The following is a 16,587-nucleotide window of genomic DNA, read 5'->3' on the forward strand; positions in this document are numbered from 1 at the left end:
CCTGAGTTTCATTGGAGAGCTCTACTGCACAATTCATGGTACAGGGCAAATTTACTGGAACATTTTCTGAACAAGGTAATAATTCTGCGATTTCAGGTTCACATAGCAGATGCTCTGAGCTATTCACGATACAGGGCAAATTTACTGGAACATTTTCTGAACAAGGTAATAATTCTGCGATTTCAGGTTCACATAGCAGATGCTCTGAGCTATTCACGATACAGGGCAAATTTACTGGAACATTTTCTGAACAAGGTAATAATTCTGCGATTTCAGGTTCACATAGCAGATGCTCTGAGCTATTCACGAAACTAGAGCGAGGTGTAGAAACAGGAAGATCAAGACACAATGTTTGCGCATCTGAATCACCATTCATTTGTAAAATTGGAAAATTCAGATGCTGGGGTTCTGAGGTTTCTAGACAGGATTGCTGGGACTCGGAAACTGATGTAGTGCATCTATTGGCATCTGCTGGATCAGACGGGAGTTGAACTTTATTAACACAGGTAATTTCTGCAGAAGTGTTTGCAGAGGCAGGCAAGATTTTTCTGGTGTCTGTTTCACTGAACAAAGACTCATGAGTACTGGCTAGACTGGACTCGGAAGTCAGCAGGACCTCTGGATTCTCTGCTGAGAAATTTGTGCAGGGCAAGGTTAAGAAAGTATCAGTGGCTTCTGTTTTACTGGGAAGTAACACGGAGTTATCCATGGTACAGGGTGGAATTGCAGGAACTTCAATTTCACACAAAAAGAGCTCCGAATCACCTGCTGAATCAGCGAAAGGTGCTGAAGCAGGCGGGTCAGAACGCCATATTTGCGAATTCGGAGTCACATAAAAATCATCCAAAATCAGTTCCCACACATCAATCAATGGAGCCACAAAGTCATACCCACACACACACCAGTTTTTATTAGGTTATAGGCAGACTTAATGCATGCATTCAATACTAATTCACTTTTTGCACTGTAAAATTGACAAAATGAACTTGAATCATTCTTCCATTCATTGACCAGAGCTTCCATCTCTCCTTTCTCAAATGGAGGATTCCAAGCATACTTAACAGGCAGATCACAGTTTGCAGATATGATTGTGGCAGGGACATATATTGGGTTAATTAGCAGGTGATTGGCAGATTCCTTATTCTTAAGAATCTCCAATACCTGTAGCAAGTGTTGAACTGTAGTGTATGCAAACTTTCCTTGCTTCACAAATAAGTTGATTTGTTCAATACTCTGTAATATCTCCTCATAATCATACTCAGATAATTCTTTTAAACAAAAATCTTTATTTTCCCTAGCCAGTGATGAAAGTTCATTAGTAGTTTCATAAGTCCATTTAACTCCCCTGAAAGACAATTGCATTTCATTATCTGTTAATGGCAGAATCTCATTATAGGTCTCAGTCGCTAAGGATAACGACTCTGCAGATCGGACACGTTTCTTAAATCGTTTGCGTTTTGCCTTAGACCCTGCTGTTTTTGGTGATTTATTCAAGGCTGCAGGAAAATTATCAGTAACACTTTCTGCTTGCTGATCATTTTTGCAAGCAATTGAAGGAGAAGCTGATTGGCCTGCTGCCAGGAGTTCATTTAGAGGAAAAGGCAATGGATCTATGCGCAACCAGTTATGGATCACAAACGCTAGAAATTCCAGCGGTCTCTCTTTCAAATCGGAATGATTGAGAACATCAAATGCCCACTGAAATAATTCCCCTTTAAACAGAATATAACTTAATTGGAGTGCCCAGGTTGAAACAGGAGTCGCTTGGAGATCGGGATTGGCCAGGAACCTGGCACATTCAGAGAAAAACTCATTTTCTGTTTCAGAGTTAAGTTCTTCAAATTTCTTAAAGGAACAGGAACCATAATTAACAGTGTCATACTTTCTGGGAATCCCCCCCACAATGGGGATTGGTAATGGGGTTTTCATAATGTAAGGCTTGGTGGTGTATTCTCCACAGTCAGCATGCAACGCATGAGCTGACGTGGAGGAGGTACACACACTAGCACAAGGAAACAGGCTATCCCTAGTATAGTGGAGGGGAGGACTGACTCCAAAAGGAGATTGTGGTGCACAGAGCCGGTGCAGATCCGACAGCCACAAACAATACTTTTGCGATAACGTCTCAGCGCAAGGTAGCGCTGAGCGCATAAACCAGAACTGAGGAGATCAGGACAGGTAGACAGAATGAACGCTTGCTAGCTAGCCGCTACTTAGTGACAGCAAGCGTCCACAACAAGACAGACTGGAATGAGGCAGCCAATGCGTTTGCAGCGATGGCGTGCCTCACAAAGACAGGACAGGATAGTCAGGAAATAGCAGGATCAAGATAGATGAACGTAACACAGACAAAAATACAATAAGTATGTTTTCCTAGCCTATTACAATTACAGCTATCAATGAAACTATTTGTAACGTCTGACTAACATATGTATATATCGGCAATGAACCGATATATGACATAAGCAGGAACACTGACTTAGGACTGGAACGATACGGGGAACAGGACTCAGAAGGATTCGCTATCTCTTCGCAGAGATGAACGCAATCCACAAATGGTAACAGAACAGGATTCAGAAGGATTCGTTATCTCTTTGCAGAGATGAACGCAATCCACAAACGGTAACAGAACAGGATTCAGAAGGATTCGTTATCTCTTTGCAGAGATGAACGCAGTCCACAAACGGTAACAGAACAGGATTCAGAAGGATTCGTTATCTCTTCGCAGAGATGAACGCAATCCACAAACAGAACCAGGAGCAGGGTAACTACCTCAGCACGGGTGATCACGGTACGCGCAACCTACCAAAACGTGCTGGAAAGCTGACTAACTGCACACAGGATATAAACAGTTCGTGTACGTATACATCAGCGACACTGATGTATCAACGTAACACGAATACAAGGAAAATAATAAACGTGCTGGTATGCATATATATTGGCAATGAACCAATATATGATGCAAAGACCAGCAAAGTATCTTTAGAACAAGAAACCCGATCGGGGGCTGAAGCGACAGCAAGACAGGCTTAAACTGAAGCTATGAAAACCCGAGGAGTCCTGCAGGAAGCAGATCTTTATACTGAGGTCATCCAATGGGAGCAGACATGCAGATTCCCACACAGGTGGATGATAATCAGTCACAAGCTGACAGCAGGGAAAGGCAGACAAAGCTATGCAGCTTGCATGGAAAGAGATCAGAACTACCTGAGCTGCAGCACTACTACTTCCAGCAATACCTGCTGCAGCAGCGATCATGACAGAATTCTTCCTATTTGTGAACGGTTTTCTTTACACTGTGAGGCAGAGAGAGAGAGAGAGAGAGACCGGATTAGGCACACAGAGCTGCAGCTAATGAGTTATTTACTGTACATGCCTATTTCTGCTTTCTACCATTCTGAACACATTTTACTCACAGTGTTACAGCCAGTGAAGATTATTTCTGTATGCTGTATGTGCTGGGCACAGTCCTCCATAGTAATGCCCGCAGTGAAAACTGTTCTCTGTAAATGTCATATTTTCATCACATAAAACATGAAAAGATGAAATATGGAAATATATGTGGCATTTAGAATTTTACATAACTTTGATAATTTTCCTTTAACCACTTTACCCCCAGCCGTATGGATTTCTCCGTGCCTTTTTCCACCCTGTTACCACCAAGGGACGGAGAAATCCGTACCTGACGCGGCTCCCGCCGCTGTCCATGCTACCGCTCGCTCGTCCGCGCGCCCCCGCGCTCGTGCACGCCGCCGCCCGCTCGCTCGTAGATCAATGAACAGGAAAAACCTTTCCTGTTCGTTGATCTAAGCCCCCCGCAATGATCAGCTGCTTCTACGAGAAGAAGCAGCGCGATCATTGTGAAAAAAAAAGTTGCCCAGCCTCCCTGAACTTCCTGCAAGCGTACTTCCTGTACGCTTGCAGGTCGCATAAACAAAAACTCACTGTGGCCATCTTGTGGCCAAATAGTAACACTACACCCTAAAGCATTTTTCATATACAAATACATTAGCTATACATTCAAAACTAACTCATTACCTCCAACACTCCCCAATTTTTTTTTTTGTAATAAAAGGAGCGCTGAAAGGTGAAAATTGCTCTGGTGCTCAAGGGGTAAAACCCCTCAGTGGTGAAGTGGTTAATGACATACACATCAATGTATAACTTTTATGTAATGTGATTTTTTTTTCTGTATATTTGGTTGAAATTCTGTCTCTATTTATAGGGACTCCAAGCAGTGCAGAAACTATGGAAAAATGCATACCATTTTGAAGCTCTCTTTCTCCTCTATCCAACGTTATATAAACTGCCGCCCTACGCCTTTTAGTTTTCACAATTTTCGCGATCGAAATCGCGGCCGCCGCGATTTCGATCGCGAAAATATAAAAAACTAAAAGGCGTAGGGTGGCGGTTTATATATCGTTAGAAAGAGGAGAAAGAGAGCTTCAAAATTGTATGCATCTTTCCATAGTTACTTGTATTACACAGGACGACTTTTCCCCAAAGTCGGCGGCTCCATTCAGCTGCTGACTTTGGGGAAAAGTCGTCCTCTTTCCAACGACACATAAACTGCCGCCCTACGCCTTTTAGTTTTCGATATTTTCGTGATCGAAACCGATGCGGCCTCGATTTCGATCGTGAACATAACGAAAACTAAAAGGCGTAGGGCAGGGATGCTCGGATGTGCCTCATCCACGAATTCGGCAATCCGCTTGGTTGCAAAAAAAAATCCGCATTCGGCCCCGCCGCATGCGGATTTTCATCCGCGTCCACGCAACCACGCGGATTTTCTGCCGTGAATGGCGTAATCACGCGTGGATTCCCACCCGGAGGCGGATTTTCTTTTAACGTTAATAACAAAGCCCCCATACATGCTACAATCCCCCAAATTGCATGGATTATCGAGGTGATAAGGGGCAACATAACTTCAACATAAAAAATTCCCAAATTTTTTTTTTTCTAGAGAAAATGGATTTTAAAGTGAAATCAACACTTTAAATGGGGCTATTAATTGGTAATAAGTGGTTTTAAAAAGGGATATACGCGTTAAGCAGTCAAAGAGGTGAAGGCGAGTTCCAATGGCACTTGGCGGCGAAGGTACCGCTGGAGGAGGATGAGTGGCTGACACCAAAAAGGCCCCAGAGAGGTTTTTGTAAATTTTTTTTTGTTTTTTTTGCAGCAATTAGCAATGACATCGCAGCAGAGTTGTCAGTGGACACGGGCAGTGTGAACGCAGAGTGCAGTGGTGGTAGCGACTGAGTCAGGAGAAGGACTATGCGGGCGGTCAGTTCAGCAGCACAGAAGGACCACGGCAACATACTGGTAGTAGTAGTAGCAGCACAGCGTCATAGTGCTGGCCAAAAAATTAAATGCACCCGGTGACCCGGGCAGTGTGAACGCAGACAGAGTACATTGGGGGAAGCGAGTGAGTCAGGAGGAGGAGGACAATGCCGGCGGTCAATTCAGCAGCACAGAAGGACCATGGCAACATACTGGTGGTAATAGTAGCAGCACAGCGTCATAGTGCTGGCCAAAAAATTAAATGCACCCGGTGACCCGGGCAGTGTGAACGCAGACAGAGTACATTGGTGGAAGCGACTGAGTCAGGAGGAGGAGGACAATGCGGGCGGTCAAATCAGCAGCAGCAGCACAGAAGGACCATGGCAACATACTGGTGGTAGTAGTAGTAGCACAGTGTCATAGTGCTGGCCAAAAAATTAAATGCACCCGGTGACCCGGGCCGTGATAACGCAGACAGAGTGCATTGGTGGTACCGTGGTAGCGACTGAGTCAGGAGGAGGAGGAGGACAAAGCAGGCCTTCAGTTCAGCAGCAGCAGCAGCAGCAGCAGCACAGAAGGACCATGGCAACATACTGGTGCTAGTAGTAGCAGCACAGCGTCATAGTGCTGGCCAAAAAATTAAATGCACCCGGTGACCCGGGCAGTGATAACGCAGACAGAGTGCATTAGTGGTACCGTGGTAGCGACTGAGTCAGGAGGAGGAGGAGGACAAAGCGGGCGTTCAGTTCAGCAGCAGCAGCACAGAAGGACCATGGCAACATACTGGTGGTAGTAGTAGCAGCACAGCGTCATAGTGCTGGCCAAAAAATTAAATGCACCCGGTGACCCGGGCAGTGTGAACGCAGAGTGCAGCAGCGGGAAGCGACTGAGTCAGGAGGAGGAGGACAATGCGGGTGGTCAGTTCAGCAGCAGCAGCACAGAAGGACCTTGCCAACATACTGGTGGTAGTAGTAGTAGCACAGTGTCATAGTGCTGGCCAAAAAATTAAATGCACCCGGTGACCCGGGCCGTGATAACGCAGACAGAGTGCATTGGTGGTACCGTGGTAGCGACTGAGTCAGGAGGAGGAGGAGGGCAAAGCGGGCGTTCAGTTCAGCAGCAGCAGCAGCAGCACAGAAGGACCATGGCAACATACTGGTGCTAGTAGTAGCAGCACAGCGTCATAGTGCTGGCCAAAAAATTAAATGCACCCGGTGACCCGGGTAGTGATAACGCAGACAGAGTGCATTGGTGGTACCGTGGTAGCAACTGAGTCAGGAGGAGGAGGAGGACAAAGCGGGCGTTCAGTTCAGCAGCAGCAGCAGCACAGAAGGACCATGGCAACATACTGGTGGTAGTAGTAGCAGCACAGCGTCATAGTGCTGGCCAAAAAATTAAATGCACCCGGTGACCCGGGCAGTGATAACGCGGACAGAGTACATTGGTGGTACCGTGGTAGCGACTGAGTCAGGAGGAGGAGGAGGACAAAGCGGGCGTTCAGTTCAGCAGCAGCAGCACAGAAGGACCATGGCAACATACTGGTGGTAGTAGTAGCAGCACAGCGTCATAGTGCTGGCCAAAAAATTAAATGCACCCGGTGACCCGGGCAGTGATAACGCAGACAGAGTACATTGGTGGAAGCGACTAAGTCAGGAGGAGGAGGACAATGCGGGCGGTCAGTTCAGCAGCACAGAAGGACCATGGCAACATACTGGTGGTAGTAGTAGTAGCACAGCGTCATAGTGCTGGCCAAAAAATTAAATGCACCCAGTGACCCGGGCAGTGTGAACGCAGAGTGTAGTAGCGACTGAGTCAGGAGGACAAAGCGGGCGGTCAGTTCAGCAGCTCAGAAGGAGGACCATGGCAACTTACTGGTAGTAGTACCATAACACCAAAAAATTAACCAAGGTAGGCACTAGGCAGGTAGTAACTGTCTTTATAAAGGCAGGCATAGTTAACAACAGCACATGCAGCAGCCACTTCATGTCCCCCTGTGTCCGACAATAGGGGCCAGGAACTCACCTTCCACCCAAGCCTGGTTGATTTTCAGGAAGGTGAGTTTGTCCACAGAGGCGTGGGAGAGCCAAGAGCGCTTCTCTGTGACCACGCCTACGGCCGCACTAAAGTATCTCTCTGAGAGGACACTGGAAGGAGGGCAGGATAGGAGTTCCAGGGCGTACTGGGAAAGCTCGCTCCAGATGTCCAGTCTCTTGACCCAGTACTCCAAGGGGTCCACGGGGCTGTCGGTGTCATTGAGCCCGCTGGATGACCCCATATAGTCAGACACCATGGTGGTCAGTCGTTGCTTGTGCTGGTTGGTGGTGGATGCTGTGGCGGGCACCTCTGTTCTGGGCTGCTGCACTGCATACAGGCTCTTGCTTAGGCTCTTCAGGTCTCCGGGGCGCCAGTTGCTGCTGCTGCTGCTGGTGGTTGTTGTTGTGCTGCTAGTGGCAATGGCAGGCACCTCTTGCTGGCTTGGCAGAGCAGTTACAGTGGGGGTGGAAGGCTAGGGGAATGCTTCCAGTAGTCTGCGCACAAGGGCCTCCTTCAACTCCCTTGTGCGTTGCTCGGTGGTGGATGGCGTCATTAAGTCTCCCAGCTTCCCCTTCAGACGGGGATCAAGCATCAAGGTAATCCAGATGTCCTCCCTTGAACGCATCTGGATCACCCGGGGGTCCCTGCGAAGGCAGCGCAACATGTGCACAGCCATGGGAAACAAGTGGGCCCTGCCAGCAAGATCTTCCTCGTCCTCGCCATTGTTCCATAACGCATGCCTGTCCTCTTCCTGTGCCATGTCGTTGTCCTCCTCAAACCGCCATCCACGTACAACGCCTGCTGCACTCTGCTCCTCCTTCTCCTCCTCATTCAGGTTAGGGACCTCCAACTCTTCCACTACCTGCTGTGAGCCCTACTCTGAGCTGGACTGTGCTGCCACCTGCTCCTGTTCTTCCAACTGCCTCAGGGCTTCATCCCCACGCTCAATTAAATTGTCCATTGCCTGCTCCAGTAGACAAACCAAGGGCACCCACTGGCACACAGAGGCCCGCTCCTCACTGACCATCTTGGTTGCCTCCAGGAAGGGACTCAGCACCAGGCATACTTGCTGCATCAGTGTCCACTGAGTGGCAGTAATCATGGGGACTTGCTGGTTGCTGGGGACACTTGGGTCTAGCATGTAGGCCCTAAGAGCCAGCCTGTGCTGACACAGCCGCTCCAACATGGCCAGAGTCGAATTCCAGCGAACTGGCATGTCGATGATCATCCGGTGTTGTGGCCTTCCATACTGCTGCTGTAAGGTGGACAAGAGTGCAGAGGCAGTGGCTGACAGGCGGAAAAAGCGTACCACCGCCCGGGCATCCTGCAGCAGCTCGCTCATCCCCTGTTAGGTGCGCAAGAAGCGCTGCACCACAAGATTGAGCACGTGGGCCAAGCAGGGGATGTGCTGGAGGTTTCCCTGCTGCACTGCTGCCACCAGGTTGGCCCCATTATCGGCTGCCACATACCCCACTTCCAGGCCTCTGGGGGTCAGCCACCTCCGCTCCTGCTTCCTGAGGGCCGCCAGGACGTTGGTGGCCGTAAGCCTCTCCTTCCCCAGGGTCACCAATTTTAAAAGGGCTTGGCAGTGCCGAGGCTTGGCGCTGCTGCTGCCGAGGCGGGCTTGCTTTCCGGGTGCAGAGGGAGTGTCGTGACAGGACCCTTCTGCATCCCCCCTGATCCCGCGTGGTGGCACCACTAGCTGGGCTGATGCGCTCTTGTCCTCCCTCCCTTCCATCAGTGTCACCCAGTGGGCTGTAAAGGACAGGTAGCGACCTGTCCCAAATCTGCTACTCCACGAGTCCATGGTCACGTGGACCCGCTTGCCCACAGAGTAGTCCAGGGAACGGGCCACGTTTTCCACCGCAAACTTGTGGAGTGCTGGGATCGCGCTCCTGCTGAAATAGTGGCGACTGGGGACTTGCCACTCGGCGGTGCCAAATTGGAGCAGCGTCCGCATGGCGCTCCCCTCCTGCACCAGGGAGTAGGGAAGCAGCTGTGATGCCATGGCCCGGGCCAGCAAGCCATTTAGTTTGCGGATCCGCCTGTGGCTTGGAGGCAGAGGCTTGGTCAGACCCTGAAAGGTGTCGCTCAGCAGGGTCTGACGACGCTGGGATGCAGGGGAGACAGAGGAGAGAGACGAACACTGGCTGCCAGCCTCAATGTCTGTGTCCTGAGTAGCCGAGGTGGAAGAGCGCTTGTGTGCTACTACTGCTGCTGCTGTGGGGGATTCACGACCCTGAGGGAGGGATGATGCTGCTGCGCTGGTGGGCCTTCTGCTCTCAGGAACCCCTGCCAGCAGTGCCTGCTTCCTCTTAAAGTCCGCATACTCGCGTCAGTGGCGGCTTCTCAGGTGGCCCTGGAGGGATGAGGTACCCATCTTGCTCAGACTTTTCCCACGGCTCAATCTTTTGCTGCATAACCTGCACACCGCATACCTTTTGTCATCAGTACATTCCTCAAAGCAATCCCACACTGGTGACTTTAATTTACTGCGGCCCCCACTAGCAGAGGGTGCAGCGGAACAATGTGTGGTAGTAGTTGCCAGGGGTTGCATGGTGGTGGTGCCGGCTGAAGCAGTGTCCTGTCTACTTCCTCCACGCCCACTGCTGCCGATGCCCCTGCCCCTGCCTGACATATGGCGATATCCTTGCCTAGGCCGAGGTGACTCGTCATCCTGCTCTGCCTCTGACCATTCTTCCACGGACTCAGCAGGCTGCACATAGTTAGGGTCCACAACGTCGACATCATCAGCAGCATCATCATAATCCAGCTCTTCTTCTGACTCCCCCGCCTCCTCTTCTGTCCCTACATCCCCAGACACAGACCCCTCTTCTTCATCACCAGAACTCAACAACGCTTGTGATTGTGGCCCGATCTCAATCTCTGCCACATCAGTCCCCAGTAAGTCCTGAGCTTCTTGCATCAGCAGGTTCCCAGAAGCCGGACTGAGGGACAGAACGCTGTCATCCTGGGAGGGCTGCTGACCAGTGGGTGCTGGGGTGGATGTCACAACAAGCGTGGGACGTTGGCTGCTGCTGCTGCTGCTGCTGCTTGGAGTGGTGCTCACAGTAGAGGTCTGGGAGGAAGTCATGATGTCCATGAGTACGTCAGGTTCCATTTGCTCAACCACCACACGGGGACCAGAAACTTTAAAATATTTGGACAATGGCATCCGCTGACTCGGCCCAGGCTTTGCTGCCCCCCTTTCTGCTGCATCACGACCACGTACAGCTGGGCGTCCTCTCCCTGGACGTGGAGCAGTCCCAGAAGTGGCTGAGGCAATTGAACTCCCTTTCCTCTCACCCCGCGAAACCCTGCCAGACATGTTGCTAGTAATGAATCACTGGATGCAGTGGGCACAGTACAAGGTCACTGAAGGATGCACCAGGCACAGTACAACGGCCCTGAAGGATGCAGTGGGCACAGTACAAGGTCACTGAAGGATGCAGTGGGCACAGCAGTGGGCACTGGATATACAACTAGGTCACTGAAGGATGCAGTGGGCACAGTACAAGGTCACTGAAGGATACAGTGGCCACAGCAGTGGGCACTGGATATACAACTAGGTCACTGAAGGATGCAGTGGGCACAGTACAAGGTCACTGAAGGATGCAGTGGTCACAGTACAAGGTCACTGAAGGATGCAGTGGGCACAGCAGTGGGCACTGGATATACAACTAGGTCACTGAAGGATGCAGTGGGCACAGTACAAGGTCACTGAAGGATGCAGTGGGCACAGTACAAGGTCACTGAAGGATGCAGTGGGCACAGCAGTGGGCACTGGATATACAACTAGGTCACTGAAGGATGCAGTGGGCACAGTACAAGGTCACTGAAGGATGCAGTGGGCACAGCAGTGGGCACTGGATATACAACTAGGTCACTGAAGGATGCAGTGGGCACAGTACAAGGTCACTGAAGGATGCAGTGGGCACAGCAGTGGGCACTGGATATACAACTAGGTCAATGAAGGATGCAGTGGGCACAGTACAAGGTCACTGAAGGATGCAGTGGGCACAGCAGTGGGCACTGGATATACAACTAGGTCACTGAAGGATGCAGTGGGCACAGTACAAGGTCACTGAAGGATGCAGTGGGCACAGCAGTGGGCACTGGATATACAACTAGGTCACTGAAGGATGCAGTGGGCACAGTACAAGGTCACTGAAGGATGCAGTGGGCACAGCAGTGGGCACTGGATATACAACTAGGTCACTGAAGGATGCAGTGGGCACAGTACAAGGTCACTGAAGGATGCAGTGGGCACAGCAGTGGGCACTGGATATACAACTAGGTCACTGAAGGATGCAGTGGGCACAGTACAAGGTCACTGAAGGATGCAGTGGGCACAGCAGTGGGCACTGGATATACAACTAGGTCACTGAAGGATGCAGTGGGCACACAAGGATGTCACACTGTGTAATGAGATGCTCATATGCCAGCGAGCGAGCAGTGGGCACTGGGCACGGCACAAGGTCACTGACAGAATGAATGAACAGCGCTGGCAGAGAGTGGCGGCGCCGGCGGTGTGACTGGCTGCCTGCAAATAGTACAAGTGTATAACTGTCACTGGAATATGCAAGTGAACACTGCAGCTGCACTAACCTGCCTGCTTGCACTACACACAGATAATCCCCACTCCCACTACACTGACTACACTGCAGCACTGAACCTGCCTGCACTACACACAGTTAAATAATCACTGGACTCCCACACTCCCACTACACTACACTGACTACAACTAACTACAGCAATCACTCACTGACTAGCTAACTGTGTACAGTATAAGAGCAGTGTTAGCAAAAAAAAAAACGCTTTGTTTTTAACACAATAAATGCACTTGCTCAAACAACAATGGCCTGGAGATAATCCTCTCAGCACCACAGTCTAGCAAGGACAGAGCTTTTCCATCATGGCCGCCGCTTTATATTCAGGAGGGGAGGGCATAGCTCCCCTCCTGTGATTGGTTGCTAGGGCCTGGCTGGGGCCCTCTGATTGCCCTGCAATGTGTCACTTCCACATAGTTTGACGCATTTCCGCAAAGCACGACTTCAGCACCTGGTTTCACGAGCGTGAATGCGGATTTCTGTCCGCATTCACGCGAAGCCGAAGTAGATTTTCGTGGTTGAAAATCTATTCACGGCTTAGCGTGTCCGAGGCGGAATGCGTCAAAATGGTCGTGAATCCACGCGTAAGCGTGATCACGACCTGGCGGTGAGCACCACTGGCGTAGGGTGACGGTTTATATATCGTTGGAAAAAGGAGAAAGAGAGCTTCAAAATGGTATGCATCTTTCCATAATTTCTGCACTGCTCAAAGTCCCTTTAAATGAAACTACCATAAATATTTTAAACTTTTAATTTCTTTGTGAGTGGTCCAACTTACAAATTTAGCAGGGGAACAAATAATTATTTCCCACTGTATTGATAGTATCTGCACATTATTGGAATTGGCCTGTAGTGCTTGTTTAATAAGTTACTGTATACTGTGATTTTTTTCCATTTAGGCTTTTTAAAGCCTATGTCTAAATTTGTGGCACAGTGCTGCTTGCTTTTGACCCAGTACCGTAATATACGTGTTAGGAACTCACCTGGAGGTTCCCGCTCCTGACGAGAGTCGCGTCGTGTCCTCCACTTCCGCATGTCGGCAGCCGTCCTCCGCTGGTGATGCGCACACTGGGGATCGCTCTGCGCATACTGGTGGGCGGATGTCTCGCTCCTCTCGGCCACAGTATGGTCTGAGGCGGCAACAGAGGTAGTGTCTGCTGACAGGATAGTCAGCTGACACCTAGGCAGGGGTTTATTTAATAAATATAATGGATGCTGACCCTTGCTGGCATTGAACCCTGGTCTCTCACGTCGGAGGCAATGCCCTTAGTCAGTATGCTATAGCTACAAACAAAAAGTCAAGTGTATCAGCACACCGTTTTAGAATGCTTTACGCTCCTTTTATTGAGCTATGCGTTCCATAAGGATATTGAAGCCGACAATTGTTTCGGGGGCCACGCAGGGTCCCCCTTCATCAAGGCGTATGGTTACAACCGCATAGTTTCTGACATGCATTATATACAATTGAAATCCCCATGCACCCCACCCTAATTGTGACCAAACGATGATGTCATCTCCAATGTTTACATATCAAAAACACCAGCCAAAATACTCTTATGTCAATAATCCAAATCTCATTTCTGTCAATATCATAAATCAGTGTGCACAGCACTACGCAGGCACGTGCACAGGGGGGTGCTCTGGGTGCCCAGGCACCCCCCTTTTTAAAATCATCAAAAAAAGGCCCCTCTCGCCGCGCAAAATAAGCTCCGCCCCCGGCCGCGATAAGCTCCGCCCCCGCCTGAGAGTGAAGAGGCCCAGACAGGAATGCTAGTGTGGCATACTGACCTCTCCCTCCACCTAGGACCCATACTGACCTCTACCTCCCCCAGCACCCATAGTGACCTCTCCCTCCACCTAGTACCCAGTGACCACTCCCTTCCCTAGCACTCACAGGGACTCACAGGGACCTCTCCCTCCACCTAGGACCCATACTGACCTCTCCCTCCCCCAGTACCCACAGTGACCTCTCCCTCCCCCAGCACCCACAGTGACCTCTCCCTCCCCCAGCACCCACAGTGACCTCTCCCTCCACCTAGCACCCACAGTGACCTCTCCCTCCACCTAGCACCCACAGTGACTTCTCCCTCCACCTAGCACCCACAGTGACCTCTCTCTTACCCAGCACCCACAGTGACCTCTTCCTCCATTTAGCACCCACAGTGACCTCTCCCTTCACCTAACACCCACAGTGACCTCTCCCTCCCCAGCTCTAGCAGTGATCCTGCCTACCCCAGCACCCACACTGACCTATCCCTCCCCCAGCACCCACAGTGATTTTTCCCTCCCCCAGTGGCTACCCTCCTGTCCCCTACAGCACCCACAGGGACCTCCCATCCCAAAAGCAGTACCTACAGTGACCTCTCCTATTGCCAGCACCCACAGTGGCTTCTCCCAACACCCAGCATCCACTCCCTCCTCCAGTAACCACACTGACTTCTCCCAGCACCCACAGTGGCCTACCCTTCCCCCAGCACCCACACTGACCTCTACCTCCCTTAGCAGAAACTATGCCATTCATAGCAGCACCCATAGTGACCTCCCACCCCCTGCACCCACAGCAATCCCACCAATATTCAGCACCCACATTACACTCAACCAGTAACCCCCACTATAGTACTTGCACCAAGCACCCTGCACCCAATACTCACCCCTTCACCCTATAGCTGGCTCCCAGTACTCACACCTACATGGCACAGTACTTGCACCCAGCTCTGACATGTCACTCACTACTCACACCTGCACACTGCCTCCACATGGCACCCACTCACATAACCAGTACTAGCACCCGATGTACCTGCACTCAGAACCCACGTGACACACAACACCCACCCAGAGCTAGCACCCAGTGCAGGCATGGCACCAAGTATTTGCACCTATGTGACACCTAGTACCTGCACCCAACACCCACATGTTTCATCTGCAGTAGTTCCAGTTGCACTAAGCCTCCACTTGGTGCCCAGCACCCACACCAAGCACTCACATATGACATCCAGTACTTGCACCCAGAACTCAAAAGGGACTGAGTACCTGCAATCAACACCTACATGATGGTTGATACACACCCATACTGCCAGAATCCACATGACACCCTGTGCCAGCACCCAGAACCCACATGGCACCCAGCATCTGTCTTTAGCACCCACATAACAACAAATATCCCACTAGCCAGCACCAATCACCCATATGTCACCATGCACTCACTCCCAGTACCCACTTGGCACTCAGTATTTGCACCTAAGACCCACATACCCCCATAATCCACACCCACATGGCACAGTACTCACGCGTCACCAAGTTCCAAAGCCATTATATGCACCCAGTACCCGTCCATGGCCAGCACCCGAATAGCACCCAGTACCCATCCTTGGTCTGAACCCATATGAGACACAGTACTCTCCCATGGCACACATCCAGACCACGCATGGCACTCCCTACTTACTCATGTCCAACACTCACATGGCTCCCTGTACCAATTGACCCAGTACCGTAATATACGTGTTAGGAACTCACCTGGAGGTTCCCGCTCCTGACGAGAGTCGCGTCGTGTCCTCCACTTCCGCATGTCGGCAGCCGTCCTCCGCTGGTGATGCGCACACTGGGGATCGCTCTGCGCATACTGGTGGGCGGATGTCTCGCTCCTCTCGGCCACAGTATGGTCTGAGGCGGCAACAGAGGTAGTGTCTGCTGACAGGATAGTCAGCTGACACCTAGGCAGGGGTTTATTTAATAAATATAATGGATGCTGACCCTTGCTGGCATTGAACCCTGGTCTCTCACGTCGGAGGCAATGCCCTTAGTCAGTATGCTATAGCTACAAACAAAAAGTCAAGTGTATCAGCACACCGTTTTAGAATGCTTTACGCTCCTTTTATTGAGCTATGCGTTCCATAAGGATATTGAAGCCGACAATTGTTTCGGGGGCCACGCAGGGTCCCCCTTCATCAAGGCGTATGGTTACAACCGCATAGTTTCTGACATGCATTATATACAATTGAAATCCCCATGCACCCCACCCTAATTGTGACCAAACGATGATGTCATCTCCAATGTTTACATATCAAAAACACCAGCCAAAATACTCTTATGTCAATAATCCAAATCTCATTTCTGTCAATATCATAAATCAGTGTGCACAGCACTACGCAGGCACGTGCACAGGGGGGTGCTCTGGGTGCCCAGGCACCCCCCTTTTTAAAATCATCAAAAAAAGGCCCCTCTCGCCGCGCAAAATAAGCTCCGCCCCCGGCCGCGATAAGCTCCGCCCCCGCCTGAGAGTGAAGAGGCCCAGACAGGAATGCTAGTGTGGCATACTGACCTCTCCCTCCACCTAGGACCCATACTGACCTCTACCTCCCCCAGCACCCATAGTGACCTCTCCCTCCACCTAGTACCCAGTGACCACTCCCTTCCCTAGCACTCACAGGGACTCACAGGGACCTCTCCCTCCACCTAGGACCCATACTGACCTCTCCCTCCCCCAGTACCCACAGTGACCTCTCCCTCCCCCAGCACCCACAGTGACCTCTCCCTCCCCCAGCACCCACAGTGACCTCTCCCTCCACCTAGCACCCACAGTGACCTCTCCCTCCACCTAGCACCCACAGTGACTTCTCCCTCCACCTAGCACCCACAGTGACCTCTCTCTTACCCAGCACCCACA

This window comes from Hyperolius riggenbachi, chromosome 2 (genome assembly GCF_040937935.1).
Source record: "Hyperolius riggenbachi isolate aHypRig1 chromosome 2, aHypRig1.pri, whole genome shotgun sequence".
NCBI classification, from domain to species: Eukaryota; Metazoa; Chordata; class Amphibia; order Anura; family Hyperoliidae; genus Hyperolius; species Hyperolius riggenbachi.